This window comes from Maylandia zebra, linkage group LG17, assembly GCF_041146795.1.
Source record: "Maylandia zebra isolate NMK-2024a linkage group LG17, Mzebra_GT3a, whole genome shotgun sequence".
NCBI lineage: Eukaryota > Metazoa > Chordata > Actinopteri > Cichliformes > Cichlidae > Maylandia > Maylandia zebra.
This window is the reverse complement of record NC_135183.1, coordinates 31,621,417-31,634,786: the sequence shown is the minus strand read 5'-3', so window position 1 is coordinate 31,634,786 and position 13,370 is coordinate 31,621,417. Positions and strand designations below refer to the sequence as shown.

The 13,370-nt window shown below is 39.8% G+C and overlaps 1 protein-coding gene and 1 long non-coding RNA gene across 8 annotated transcripts in view; both read left to right on the top strand.

The window, feature by feature from the left end:
* Positions 1-13,370, top strand: part of grm8a (glutamate receptor, metabotropic 8a) — a 315,894-nt gene that overhangs the window by 200,217 nt on the left and 102,307 nt on the right. The window lies entirely within an intron of this gene.
* Positions 10,052-11,517, top strand: LOC143413107 (uncharacterized). 2 transcript variants are annotated; one of them, XR_013093686.1, is made up of 2 exons: positions 10,052-10,605; positions 10,913-11,517. It is a non-coding gene; the product is annotated as an uncharacterized LOC143413107 (long non-coding RNA). The 2 variants fall into 2 exon arrangements; XR_013093685.1 differs by having other exon boundaries at positions 10,908-11,517.

Genomic DNA, 13,370 nt, shown 5'->3' with positions numbered 1-13,370 from the left:
ACATTCTCTCTCACCACAATACATTTTGCACAGTGACTCACTCGCGATGCATAATGGCTACCACAGGAGGTACAGTAGATGTTAAACACAACTGCCACACAGATACCATTTCTTAAACACTGCATTTTTCCTCATACTGGCCATTTTTCCTCATACTGGCCACTTTAAGTAAACAATAGTATAAAACATGTAAATATCTTTACAATACCTATAAAACTGAAGCTCTGAGGTTACAGTATGTTTCTCCTAGCCTCGGCTTAATGTAAAAACACTGTCAGGACACATCTGCCTATCACTCCGCTCTCCTCACGCTGGTTCTCAAACATCTTACCACAAAATGTTGCTTCTGTGTTATCCACCCACGACTATACACTGGTTTAAATGGTTCAGTTGCCTTTAAATGAGTCGAGACATTTAGAGAAGCTGTAGCTTACACCATCGTTGCAGTTAACTTAAGTCTCTCTGCGTAAAAGTAACAAGTCTGTGTCTGTGTTGTGAATGTAAATGAGAGCACACGGAGTATGTGGAACAATTATACCGCTGCTTAAACAGACACTTTGTTTAAGAATGTTGTATTTTCCTTTCCACGCAATATTTTATTTTTCCATTTCTGTTTAGTGGATTTTCTTACAGTGGGGTCATCTGCAGTATAGATAAGCATCTGTTTCTAATTCTAATTAGAAGACTATCGATGCTAATGTGAATGCTGAAATCTTTGAATTTCAGAATAACGTGCTTTTGAAATGCTTCTCATTTGAGAGCCTACACATCCTAAATTTAAACCTTTTGAGATTTAGTTAGTGACAGATTGAGAAAACTCACCAGGGAATTCTGATTTATTCATGCACATCGCTGGACTGGCTGCTAGATGATCTTGCATACAGGCAGGCTGCTTCCAAAATCTCCTCAGAGTACTTCTAGTGGACGTCCGGCTTGTTTCCCTGTGGTTTCTCTTCATAATTGAAAAAGAAACTGTTGATATTCAGTCTTGTTGAGCTGTCATTCACCTGTCTCTCCGGTAATGTAATGTTAATGGAAGGTTGCACTCTGGAGGACATGCCTTCCGTTCTGCCTGGTCCTGATGGTGCTTGATTATCACTCTGTGCTGTGGGGTTTGCTGTGTGTGTGGTGACACATACGTATATAAGTGCTTTATGAATATTTACATGTATCATGTTCGTGTTTACCTCGTTTATTATCATGGGTCACATACAGCTTACTTTGATCTTAAGTTGAAGTTTAACTACTCGTTTAATTTCTCAGAAACTTCAGCACAAGAAAGTAAAAAGAAAATCAGTTTTTCCACATGATAAAGAAATGCTGCTGTAGTAGAAGAAGAAATCTTTCACCATGACACTTTGGGCTTAAATTGTGAGAAAAAAATAAGTAATATAAAAAACTGTTCTGTAATTTGTTTGAACTTCTTGTGCTTGTCATTTGGACCTGCTGTTAAAGCAAATATATGTATGCACATATACACATATGTTAAACACAACTGTGTTTTATATACTGTGTGTATATGACTGTATATATATATATATATATATATATATATATATATATATATATATATATATATATACACACACACACACACACACACACACACACACACACACACACACACACACACGTACTCTTGGGAGATCTACATCCAAATTCAATACTAAAGCTCTTCATGATATTTAGGTTACACGATTTTCAGACTGCATTTCTAATGTCAATATTCTGTGTTGTAAACACATTCAGTATGTTGGTCCTGCTCTGCTGAATTGTCCATTTTATTGACTTCCATATGAATTTGAAACTTCACAGCTGAGAAAAAATATAAATGGCTCGCTTTCTGCACTGAATTGCTTCTACTCACACTTGTTGTCCTCTATTTGGTCTAATGTGCTTTTATCTTTTAGTTGAAATTACATCCAGTGCTTCATACTTCTTACTTCTTACACCTGCTTTGATAATAACAAGGCTGCAATAATGATTCAACATTTGCTTCCAGTTTTATGGCTTTTTATATTGGTATAATTCTTTAGGATTTTCTGGCGCTACATTTTCAGAGTTTCTCTCAGGAAGTTAGCGGAGGGTGTGAGGCATAGCATTGCTTGGTTTCAGATGTATATGACTCATTTTGACCCCCTGTGACCCACTCTGGCATTTCCCCTCACTGATTACTTGGATCTCCCCTCCTATTATGTTTTTGGTTTTTGTGTGTGGTTTTTTTCACAGACATTGGATGATTGGCTCTAAATAGCTTCTACAAAGTGTTGTGATCAATTAATTAATCAGCTGCTGATATTAAGCAGATCAGGATTAGTACAGATTAGCACGTTCCTATCAATGTCAGTTGTAGTTGGCAGTTTAAAGACATTACTAAGTGATTGAACATATAGCTTTTGCTTAGTTCCTGACCTTTTTTCCCCTTGTACCCTAATGGGCAGGTAAAAGAATAAAAAAAAGTAGTACTTACATTTTTTTTTAATTCTATGCTAGAGAATTAAACACACAGCACCCAGTCAGTCATAATTTTAGTACTGCAACATGGGACATTCATTGAGTAAGTGCTGATATTAAACAGAGACACTGTTTGCATTCTTGGCTGATTTAGATTTTGGACAAACCTGGATTTTCTTCCTAAGAACACATTTGACAGCATAAATCTATTTTAAACTTAAAAAAAATATATATATATATGAAATGCTTTATATCTGCAATTATATGTGCCGATGGCAGTGCAGTTATTATTCTGTGCACAGCTTCTACGTGCATTTCAAACAGTGTTGACTGAGCTGGGCAGAGCCCATCATTTCCACATTTAATTGCTCTGGAGCTGAACAGGTAAACATCAATTTACAGCACATCGTTTTGAATGCTGTATATGTGATTCTGATCAGGCAGTCATCAGTCATGAGTCCAGTCGCTGGCTGATCCATCAGTGCATCGCTGAATGGTACAGCTCGATTAAAAACAAATTAAACATCTTGCTACTGTGTAGTTGTGTACATAACATATTATGTAGGACGGTGTTTGAGAAACAGCTTGAAGAGAGAGGGTTGAGGGGCAGATGTGTTTTGACAGAATTGCATTACGTTAAGGTTGGGGCAGAACATAACCTCAAAAGGTTCTGCTTATAGTGACATGGATGGAAGGAGAGAGGCTGAAGGATTGAAAGCCTCGAAGACTAATAGAATTATTGTGTATATGTTAACTGAAAAAGAGAGGAAACATAGAAGGGAGGAAGGCAAAAATAATAGCTCAAACAAGGACGCTCGCAACGCACCATTGAGCCCTTGTTTTCCCCCTGTTGCCACTGTATTTTTCCTCTCTTAGTTTCTTTCTGACAGCTTTAATCAACACAATAAGGCTTGCTGAGATTTCATTATGGAGCCTTGGCCGCAAGGGCCTTTATAGAGGAGTAGATGGATGGAGAGTTTGTAAAGAGAGGAGGAATATTGAGATCAGGATGGAGGGAGGGACAGGGGGGAGATGTAGGTAGGTGTGGAGCATAAGATGGACAAAGTCAATAGTAGCACAAAGTGAGAAGAAGTGAAGCAGAGAGGGCGAGATGAGCGACTGAAAACGCAGGGGGTTGACAGTGAGAACGAAATGATGAATATAGCTAGAGAATGGGATTAAAGAAAGAAGGGAATCGATGGATGGACACTGACACCCCTGCAGAGGGTAAGGCTGAAATAATGGTGTTATGTGGCCACTTGATTGGACCTGAACAGCATGGGTGCCCACAGAGGAGCAGCTCAGTCTCACACTTCCTAGATTACAGGGTCAAAGGGCACTCAGCAGTGAGACAGATCACCTTAGATGGTTTTAATGGCAGCAAAGGGAAAACACACAAAACTCCCAAATATATTGCACTGAAACTTTCTTCTTCACAAATTGCACAGGTTTACATTTATGCAGCAGGCTAAACTCTTTTTCAAATAAACTTTTGGAACAGCCTGTAAATCCTTGATGTTTTTACTGGGCAGTGAAACAGTCCTGACTAGAAAATCAATAATGATGACTGCAGATCAAGGATACAACATAAGCTCTCTAAAAATGAGTTAGCACAGTAACAAAAGTGGAGCTGCATACGGTCTGTATAAAGTGCACCAAATGACAAATTAATTCACTGCCTCGTGTTTAGAAGTATCACCAATGAAAGATGAAAATAAAGTGCTGATAAGAACATAGAAACTGTTGGGTTAAAAACACACAAAGGAAGTGGTAATACTGATTTTTACAGTTTTTATTCAAGATGTATTTGATCAAAACTGATATATTGGAAGGAAAACAGCCCATTTCCAGCCCCCAGTTCTCAGCACAGACTATACTTTTTTTTTTTTTATCAGTTTATTGGTAATTTGCCCTGGTTTGAACTGCTATTGGTCTGCCGTATATGGAAAAGAAGGTTTTTACAGGATTTTATGCACTTCTCTTCTCTCAGAAAACTAAGTACACTAAGTAGCACTTGATTAACTGATCATCAGGAAGTGTGAGCACCTCTATAAAAGCAGACGTTTTGGCAGCTTGCTGATCTGGAGCATTCGAATGTGTGTTAACACAATGGCAGTCCTCCCAGTAGTGGACATTCCAGCAAATCCAACCCAAAGTCAGACCTTGAAGTGCTCAATGGACCTGCAATAAACCCAAAGGTTACATCTCAGCCTTTAATATTTAAGATCATGACAGCATAATTTCTAAAAACAGACTGAACATGTATGCTTGGAAGTGTTTTTAGGAGAAAGCTTCTCCTCTCTATAAAGAAAAGAAAACCGCAGCGTAGGTTTGCAAGGTTGCATCTGAGGAAACCACAAGTCTTTTGGACAGACGGGACCAAGGCAGAGATGTTTGGCCATGATGCAAACATTTTGGCACAAACTAAACACAGCATGTAAGCACAAACATATCATGTGTCAGATAAAGTCTCACTTCTGAAGATACCCTATTTAGCTTTTGGTGATGTGCGGTGACTGGGCAGGGTGTACAAGACATACATGCCACATACTGTACTTTGAAAATCGTTTTCTATAACCTCACCTTTATTCATTTGGACATCACACACACTTTGCAGTTTGTAACTGGCAGTTTAGAGACCATTTAACGTTCGATCAAGCTGAATCTGAAATTGGACATTTGCTTTCTACCAAACAGCTTTGCCAGGGGGCTCAGGTGCATGTGTGAAAACATCTATATATGTGGTGAGAGCATTAGATAGAACAATCCTAGAGATTTCTAGCAACCCAGGAGGAAACCCAGATTGATCTCCCGTTCCTCCGTCAAACAAGAAATCTAATAGTATGTGTGTGTTGTTGGTGTCGAGGTGTGCATGTGTTTGAAATATGCAGGTACAGCATTGTTTTTAGAGATTTTTCTCTTGTCTCCAAGGGAACTACCAACTGGTAGAACCTTTTTAAAAATGTTGGCTCAATATCCTCAAATAACAGGAGTGAGTTTTACAACTGCATAATTGAAATGAAGTGTTCATTTCCATTACACCATTTTTCAAATTATGAAAAAAGAGGTCCCGATTCCATCTCTAGAGAATGCCTGTAATTTCTCTTCTCTTCTCTTCTCTTCTCTTCTCTTCTCTTCTCTTCTCTTCTCTTCTCTTCTCTTTAGTGATCCATCAGTAATCTCTAGTCAGGGTTCAATCAACCTGTTAAATTCTCTCCTAACTGAACTGTGAAGCCATCACTGACCCCTTTTTTCTCCTGCTAACACGCTTGACTGGCAGGAGTTCAGACTGTGTGTGTCTTTTTGTGTAAATTCCTGTTTATCCGCTGGTGCAGAGGATATTTTTCTGTGTGTTTTTGTGTGATTATTCACCCAAAGTATATTTCTGTCCTCTATCCTTTTTGTCTCTGAAACACTCACCTTATTAAGTGCTGAGTAAATGCCAATGGACTCTGCCTCCCTAACCTTTTTCAACAGGCCTTGCTGTCCTTCACAATTCGACACAACCACGCGTTCAAACAGACACATCAAGCGGCATTTCATCGAGCAGGCAAACCAAGTGCAGCGAAAGATGGGTGAATGTATTCTGTGCCCATATTCGTGTGCATATGTGTATTTATTAACTATAAAAGACGTTTTCCATTAAAAGAAATAAAGTTTCACATGTTTAGCCATGGTTAGCTTATTGCGCTACAACCACTGTCTGATTATGAGATCAATGAACAACTTGTGGTGGCTCTGATTGCTGGTCCTGGTGATAGAAAGGCCATGATAAGATGGATAAACCAGAGTGTTTCAATTTCTCTCACTCTCTCTCACCCTTGCTGTTGTGTTTTGTAGTGGGAATTATAATTGACATGGAGTAAAGACAAGCCACATGACACTCATATTGCCTGCTGGGAGCACTGAGGCAGGCCAGACTAGACAGGATGTGCACAACAAAGCCTGCCGCTGAGAGTAAAGAGTTGAAAGATAAAGTCGGGGCATAGATGGATAGAAAACACATGATCACACAGACACAGGCTAGCTGGCAACATTGGAGGCATGATGCGTGTGGTGGGAGGCTTCAGCGAGGTTATGGATGCACAGCATGGAAAGGCGGAAAGAGTAGATAGAAGGGAGGCGAACACCATGCTGCTGATCTCTCCCCCCAGGGTATAGAGGAAGAAGGGAAGGCAATGGGATGGAAGTGAATAAAGGAGAAGGGAGAAACGGAAAAGAATAATAATGAGATGAGATGGCAGAGAGAATGTCAAAGGGGCAGTGTGGATGTGGGGATGTCATGTGAACAAATATCTCAGTAGCAAGGTGATGGTCATTGTCTTTTAGTGCTATTGTTGACATCTGTTTTTTTTTTCCACAGAAAAGAATATTGTGGTCCATCTGTGAGTGGTTTTCGTGTTCAGAAAAATACATTTCATTCCTCTTTGCTCCGCGTACTTGTGAAATGGTCTGAGCAGGTACGCAGCATAACCTCAAATCACCATAATCCCGAAAAGCAGAAATTGCTCTGCTGCATCTTCACCATTATCACACCCCTGCTGAACGGTTATGCCTACTAAAGGTAATTCAAGTTCAGAGGGAGGGGAAAAAAGGGAAAAATCGCCAAAATATCAAATGCTTGCAGCTGGGATTAAGACCCCTGTGTGTCTGTCAAAAAAATGTCATTTTACCTGTGCAAAGCCTCTCTGTGCTCTGTCATGAAAATGGAGCCCTTTGACTCATGTACGTCTGCGTAGCACTGCTTTATTTATTTATTTTTCACCTTGTCACTTTAGCTTTTGGCAGTAAACACCGTGTCCTAGGCCAGCAGCGAATGCATCAATACCCAAAGAATAGTTCATGTAGAAGTCATATTGATCTGGTGAAATCTATGCATGGGACTTTGTTGGCCAAAGCAATAGTGCATTCACAGCACCAGGCCAGAGCATGAGCCACTCTTTCTATTACCTATGAACACAACAGAAATGCCCTGAAAGAGATTCATAGAATGCTGAGGTGGCTGATGTCTTGAAGATAGGATTAATATTATATTAAAAGGTGATTACATTTAATGTAATGTAAAAGTTAATCCAAAGTTAATGTACTTCTCAAAGAGGTTCAGCCTTCACATAATTATATTTGGAGACACATTGATTTAGCCACCTTAAAGCAAATTATAATCCATCAAGAATATGTCTAAAAACACCCCGCCTAACCTGCGTGACCGAGGTTTTTTTCTTTATTTTTTTAAAATAACATTTACAGCCAAAGTTGTAGTTATTTTAACTTCAGCTATGTAATTTTATTTCATACATTTCTCATATACCTGCGTCCCACACATCTAACTGCCAAGCAGAGTAGCACACATTAGTCTTCTTTGTCAGTGTCAGGCGTTTGTTGCACTGAGCGCACACACTCGAGCACAGACAGACACGGGCACGTGCACAGCCGACCATGTATTCACAGACTGCCAGATTTTTTTTTTCTTTTCATCCTCATTCATGCATCATGTTTCTCTATGTGGATGCTATCTACAGTAATAAGCCATCGTGGTCATTGCTATTCAGATGCCATAATGCTGTCTATATATTCTGCTCCCTGGCAGATTCTAGCAGGAGCAAATCATTGGCTGAAGTTTCTGTGGGCTGCCTGATTAGTTGTGTGTTGTGTTGCGCTGACGTATCAATGAAGTTGCTATTGAATATTTAATGCATGTGTGATTGTATATTTCATCTAACACAATAATTGTCACTTCCCGATGACTCCATTAAAATGCTAACATGGCTGTCTGTTTGTGCGCTGCAGGGTGACTCATTCTTTTGATTTGGCAGAGTGATAAACTCCGGCACTAAAGACACGAGCCATGATTTTTTTTGCATTCTTATGTTACATAGCTTTATTTGTATTTATAAAGCACTTTTCAAAACCAAGTTACAGTACTAATAATAAAAGCAACAAATGTCAGTAAAGTTGAAGGTAAAAATTAAAAATGGATAAAAAAAACAATTTTAAAAACAATTTAAAATTCTCAAGAGTAAATACAGGAAGGAAAGACCGTGCATATACACTCTTGGGTCTTAATACTGAAAATGGTTGGATAAAGGCATTAGCAGTTATTGAAATCAAAGGGAATTTTAGAGTCATGGGGCGGGGAACACAAAGGTTCAGTCAGCTTCAATGACTAAACGAGCCTTTGGAACTACTAACCATGCTAGAAGATCTCTGTGCATGTTATGATAGGAGATGCCCGAGTAAAGTGCATGGCTGTAAACAAGTCTAGAAGAAATAAAAGCATGGATGATTGCATCCTGGAAGAATAATGGAGGTTGGAAGTGGTAGAGTCATATACTAATCATTAAAAAAAGTCCACTATGTACGACTGCATGTTTCAAAACTGGTTACATAAATGACTGCAAAGTATCAAAAGAACGTAAAGAATAGAAAGTAGTTGTCAAAGACATCTATGTATTGTGTTGTAGAGCCATCTACTGAAACAGTGTAGTCTAACATGAGGAGTATAAGCGCCAAGATTTTTTTTTTCACAACTGCTAACAGACTTCGTGAAACCTTCACATCTTTTCTTTAAAAAAAGAAACCAAGAAAAAAATAAAATAAAGCACACGTCAGAAAACTCAACAGAATTGTTTTCTCTGATTAAAACCACAGAATAGTTTCAAAGAATAGTTTCAGATCATTCACAACATCAGACAAAAAAAAGGTTCTGAAAAAGATAACTTGGGTGTTTTCTTTATTTGTCTGTTTTTGGAAGTCTGCAAAAATCATGACAAATATGAAGTAAAAAGACAAACAACTAAACAAAGTGATCTCTTTTTTTTTTTTTTATATGCACGAAGAGGGCAAAGTCAACCGGACTCAAATTCCTTGTTTGTGTGCACAAACGTGCCCAAATAAAGATGATTCTGATTAAACCAAACATCGATATGGTAAAGACTGAAGATTATGATGATCTGCTACAGTTTTTCCAGGTTGTAAACACACACACTCACACAAAGTGGAACTACCAACAACATGACTCCAAACTAATAAACTCTAAGCTCTGTTGGTCTCCTTTGGTTCAAATGTCATTCTCAAACACAGCTTTGTAAATCTCTGAAAACAGATTGTATCATTTAGCACACTTTGTTGACCTATGGGAACACTGGCCTTCAAAATGGAAAACACTGATTACCAGTTAGTCTCACTCATGTTGAACCGGTTCAGCGTCGATTAGAAAAAAATTCAATCATGTGTCAGAGTCTAAAAGAGGCATTTAGGGACTTATACAGGTGTTAGGCAAGAAGATGGAGCAGCATGAACACAGAGGACTAGTCAGGGTAAAGGGAGGCCTAGGAGACAGCGAGGACAATTTACAGTTTGTTTTTCTGTTTTTTGTCACTTCTCCTGAACACTTTGTATTATAGTAAATATTTCTTTGGATACGTTTTGTATCTGTGCACTAATTTTCTGTATAATACAAGGATGGTACTGGTTGTTGTACTTGTTAGAAAGGTGAGATTACAGAATTTTGCTACGTACTGTGTGAAATACTAAACAATTTGCCCTAAAACGTTGGTGTAACCCACATAAAATGGGGGTACCACTTTAAGGACTGATATGAGGAGAGATGGACAGCCTGCCCAACCAATCAAAATGCACAGGTCCCAGTATGTTTTGACCAATGGGAGAGCAGTCTGCCGCTGTATGTCCCACCTACGTGCTCTGTGTTTGCTGCTATGTGTGGAGGTAGTCGCGTGCTGGCAGGAGAAAAGAGAGACTGAAGCTTTTGAGCTGGAAAAAAAGTATTAGATATAAGTTGCAACCAACTGTGTTGCACATAAGTTCACTGGTTATCAGCTACCTTTCATGTTAAAAGTAGCCACAGTGAGTAAGCAGGCAAATGCTGCATTTTTCTGGTGACTTTAAAAAGTACCGCGTGGAGCTAAACTGTTAGCCTTTGTTAGCTCTGGTTGCTATCAACTGCCTGGAAGTTCATCTCAATCTGCTTCCAGAAGTAAGGTAACACTTGAAGCGCAACTTATGTTTATTTTTCCTTCATGTCGTATTACGGTTATTAAAGAGAAAACATGTCCTGTTACGTTATTTAGAGCCCTGCATTTTCCGACCGAGAGACACTATGCCATTGTCTTCGGCCGTGATGCGCTGAGATCGGTGAGCACATGTTGTATGTCTCAGTTAGTTCATGTCTGTTTCACATTTTATCGTTGAGAAACTGAATTAATCTCAATTGTTTGATTAATAATTGCCGCATATGCGACACATATGCATATGCACTGACTTTACTTGGTTTAATGCATAGTTTGTGTAAGAGAGATGTTTTATTTTTGCAAAATTGAGTATTTTTATTGCAAATTTATGTTGAATGTGATTTAAACAAAATCCTAAGTTGTGAATTATAGCTAGAACAGCATAATTAATATTTGAATTGCTCTTCTGACCCTGTCTGTTGACAGGTCAGGTTTTTTTTGTATGCTGAATTGTTCCTGAGGTGGATTCCTCCAGTGAAATAGGATTCCTCCAGTGAAATAGATGGCGAGCCTTCCCACCTGGACTTAGAGAGACTGAGATTCGCTTCTTTTCCACTTGATGATCTGCTGCACCTTGCGGTGTGGTAGGACTGTATCACTCACACTTTCACGCACAGCTGGTTATACATAAGACCACTGACTGACATTCTCTCATCCCTATTCTCTTTCACACCATGGGAATTTTTTGGACTTTACCCCTTGGACATTTTTTATTTGGGACTTTAAATAATGAGCTGTTGTGTAGAGCATTCTCCACATGTGAAAAGAGTGTGAAATTTTCATTTGAATGTGCATTGGATTTGTGTAATCTGTTTCTATAAGAGTTAAGGAGTCAGGTTACTAGGGTGCACCCGAGCATTGAAACCCAAACATTGAAAACCAAAAATAACACTTGGCCAAGTCATTGCTTTAGTAGTTTGTTTTACTTTTCTTTTAATTTTTGTAAGTTTCCTTTCTACCATTGTAAAGTGTCTTTAACCTGTGCTTGTCAACCTTATGGTTTATGTCACTAAAGTTGGACGGTTCTTTTGAGTTACATTCTTGTCTCTGTGTCTCATTTGAACACACCCCTGTGCTCCTATAGTCGAGCCTATTGGCCCATTGATATATTCTTTTCAACAATTCCCCTTACTGTGTTACAGTGAGAGCTTTGGCGAGCCAGCCAGGAGCATGGTTGTGTGTGTTTAAGTGCTAGACAATTTGTGTGTGGTGTTTAAAAGTGCTTAATCCGAGCTATAACTTCTAGAGAGAAAATGGATGTTGTGCTAAGTGAATCCGTCAGAATTCCCAATTCTGTAGTTGTTAGTGGGATCACAGGATCAGAGACTGATGAGGAAGTGTCCACTTTCCTCCAAAAATATGGTTCCATCAACTGTTACTTTCGTCTAGACGATCCTGAGTCAGATTACCATAAGCACATGATCATCGAGTTTACACATGAGACTGCCATGCACACATTGGAGCCACTGTTACCTCTGCGGCTTCCAAGTACAACCCAAGCAGGCATCGTGTATGAGTTAAAGGCCTTAGGAAGTGTTTACTCCCTTGATGCCAGAAACAAAGCCACTAAAATGTACATGGAACAGCTCCGTGAAATTGCCAAACTGAGTGGAAATTCATTAGAGGAGATGTTAAAGGAAGAACTTAAAAATCTGGTTTCATCGGCAGGAAGTGCTATTTCCCAGTCATCTCAAACTGGTCCAGAATCCTCAACTGTACAGAGCCCACTTCCACAGAAAGACTTAACCAGCAAGGGAGACGTTTCATTTTCTGAGGACCCTCAATCAGGTGTACCTCTAGACTCCACAGTTTTGACATCACCAAATAACGCAAGTAAATCTCTTACCTCTCCCAATTTCAGTGAAAACCTGACTGATTTCAGCCCCTCACAGACTCTTCCAGCTTCTTCTGGGGCCGCTTCTAGCCCCATAATTGATGTTAATCCAACTGCTGTTCAGCGAGTAGTTGTTGAGCATGTAGTGCGCAGCAATGAGAGCTCACCCCAGTTCGCATCATCTGGTAGACTCAGGGCTTATTCGGGCAAGAGCCCACGTCCTAGCCATGAGGCAGATTATGATACGTGGCGAGCTAGTGTTGAAATCCTTATTAGAGATCCTTCTGTGTCTGATCTGCACTGCACACATCGTATACTTGACAGTCTGCTTCCTCCTGCTTCCGAGATGATTAAACATCTGAGTCCACAGTCTAGACCCTCTGCCTATCTTGAGTTGCTTGACTCTGCCTACGGAACAGTCGAAGATGGTGATGAGCTGCATGCTAGGTTCATGAGCACATTTCAAAATGATGGAGAGAGAGCTTCTGTTTTCCTGCAGAGGCTGCACACTGCATTAAGTAGAGCCATGAGACGTGGTGGTGTGTCCGCTCATGATTTTAACCAACAGCTCTTAAAGCAGTTCATTCGAGGTTGTTGGGAGAATGCACTAATAATCGATCTTCAGCTAGAACAAAAAAAAGAAAACCCACCTTCCTTTGCAGAGCTGCTGCTTCTTCTTAGGACAGAAGAAGATAAACAGGCTGCAAAACTGAGCCGCATGAGGCAGCATTTTAGTCATGCTAAGTCTGCCCAAAACTCTAGAAAGCAGCACGCCACGTCACACGTGCAACTCGCTCACACCACCAATAATCTGGTGGACAAATCTGATCTTGAGACGCTAAAGCAACAAGTTGCTGACCTCAGCATTCAGCTTAACAGTCTTGTATCTGAGAATCATAAGACGAAACAACCTAAGCAGCAAAAAGCGAGGTCCGTCACACCTGACACCCACGGTGTGAAACCAAAAGTGGCCAGTCAGCATCCCTCCACATTTAAAGCTAACAGTAGACCACGTCCATGGTACTGTTTCCAGTGTGGGGAGGATGGCCATGTCG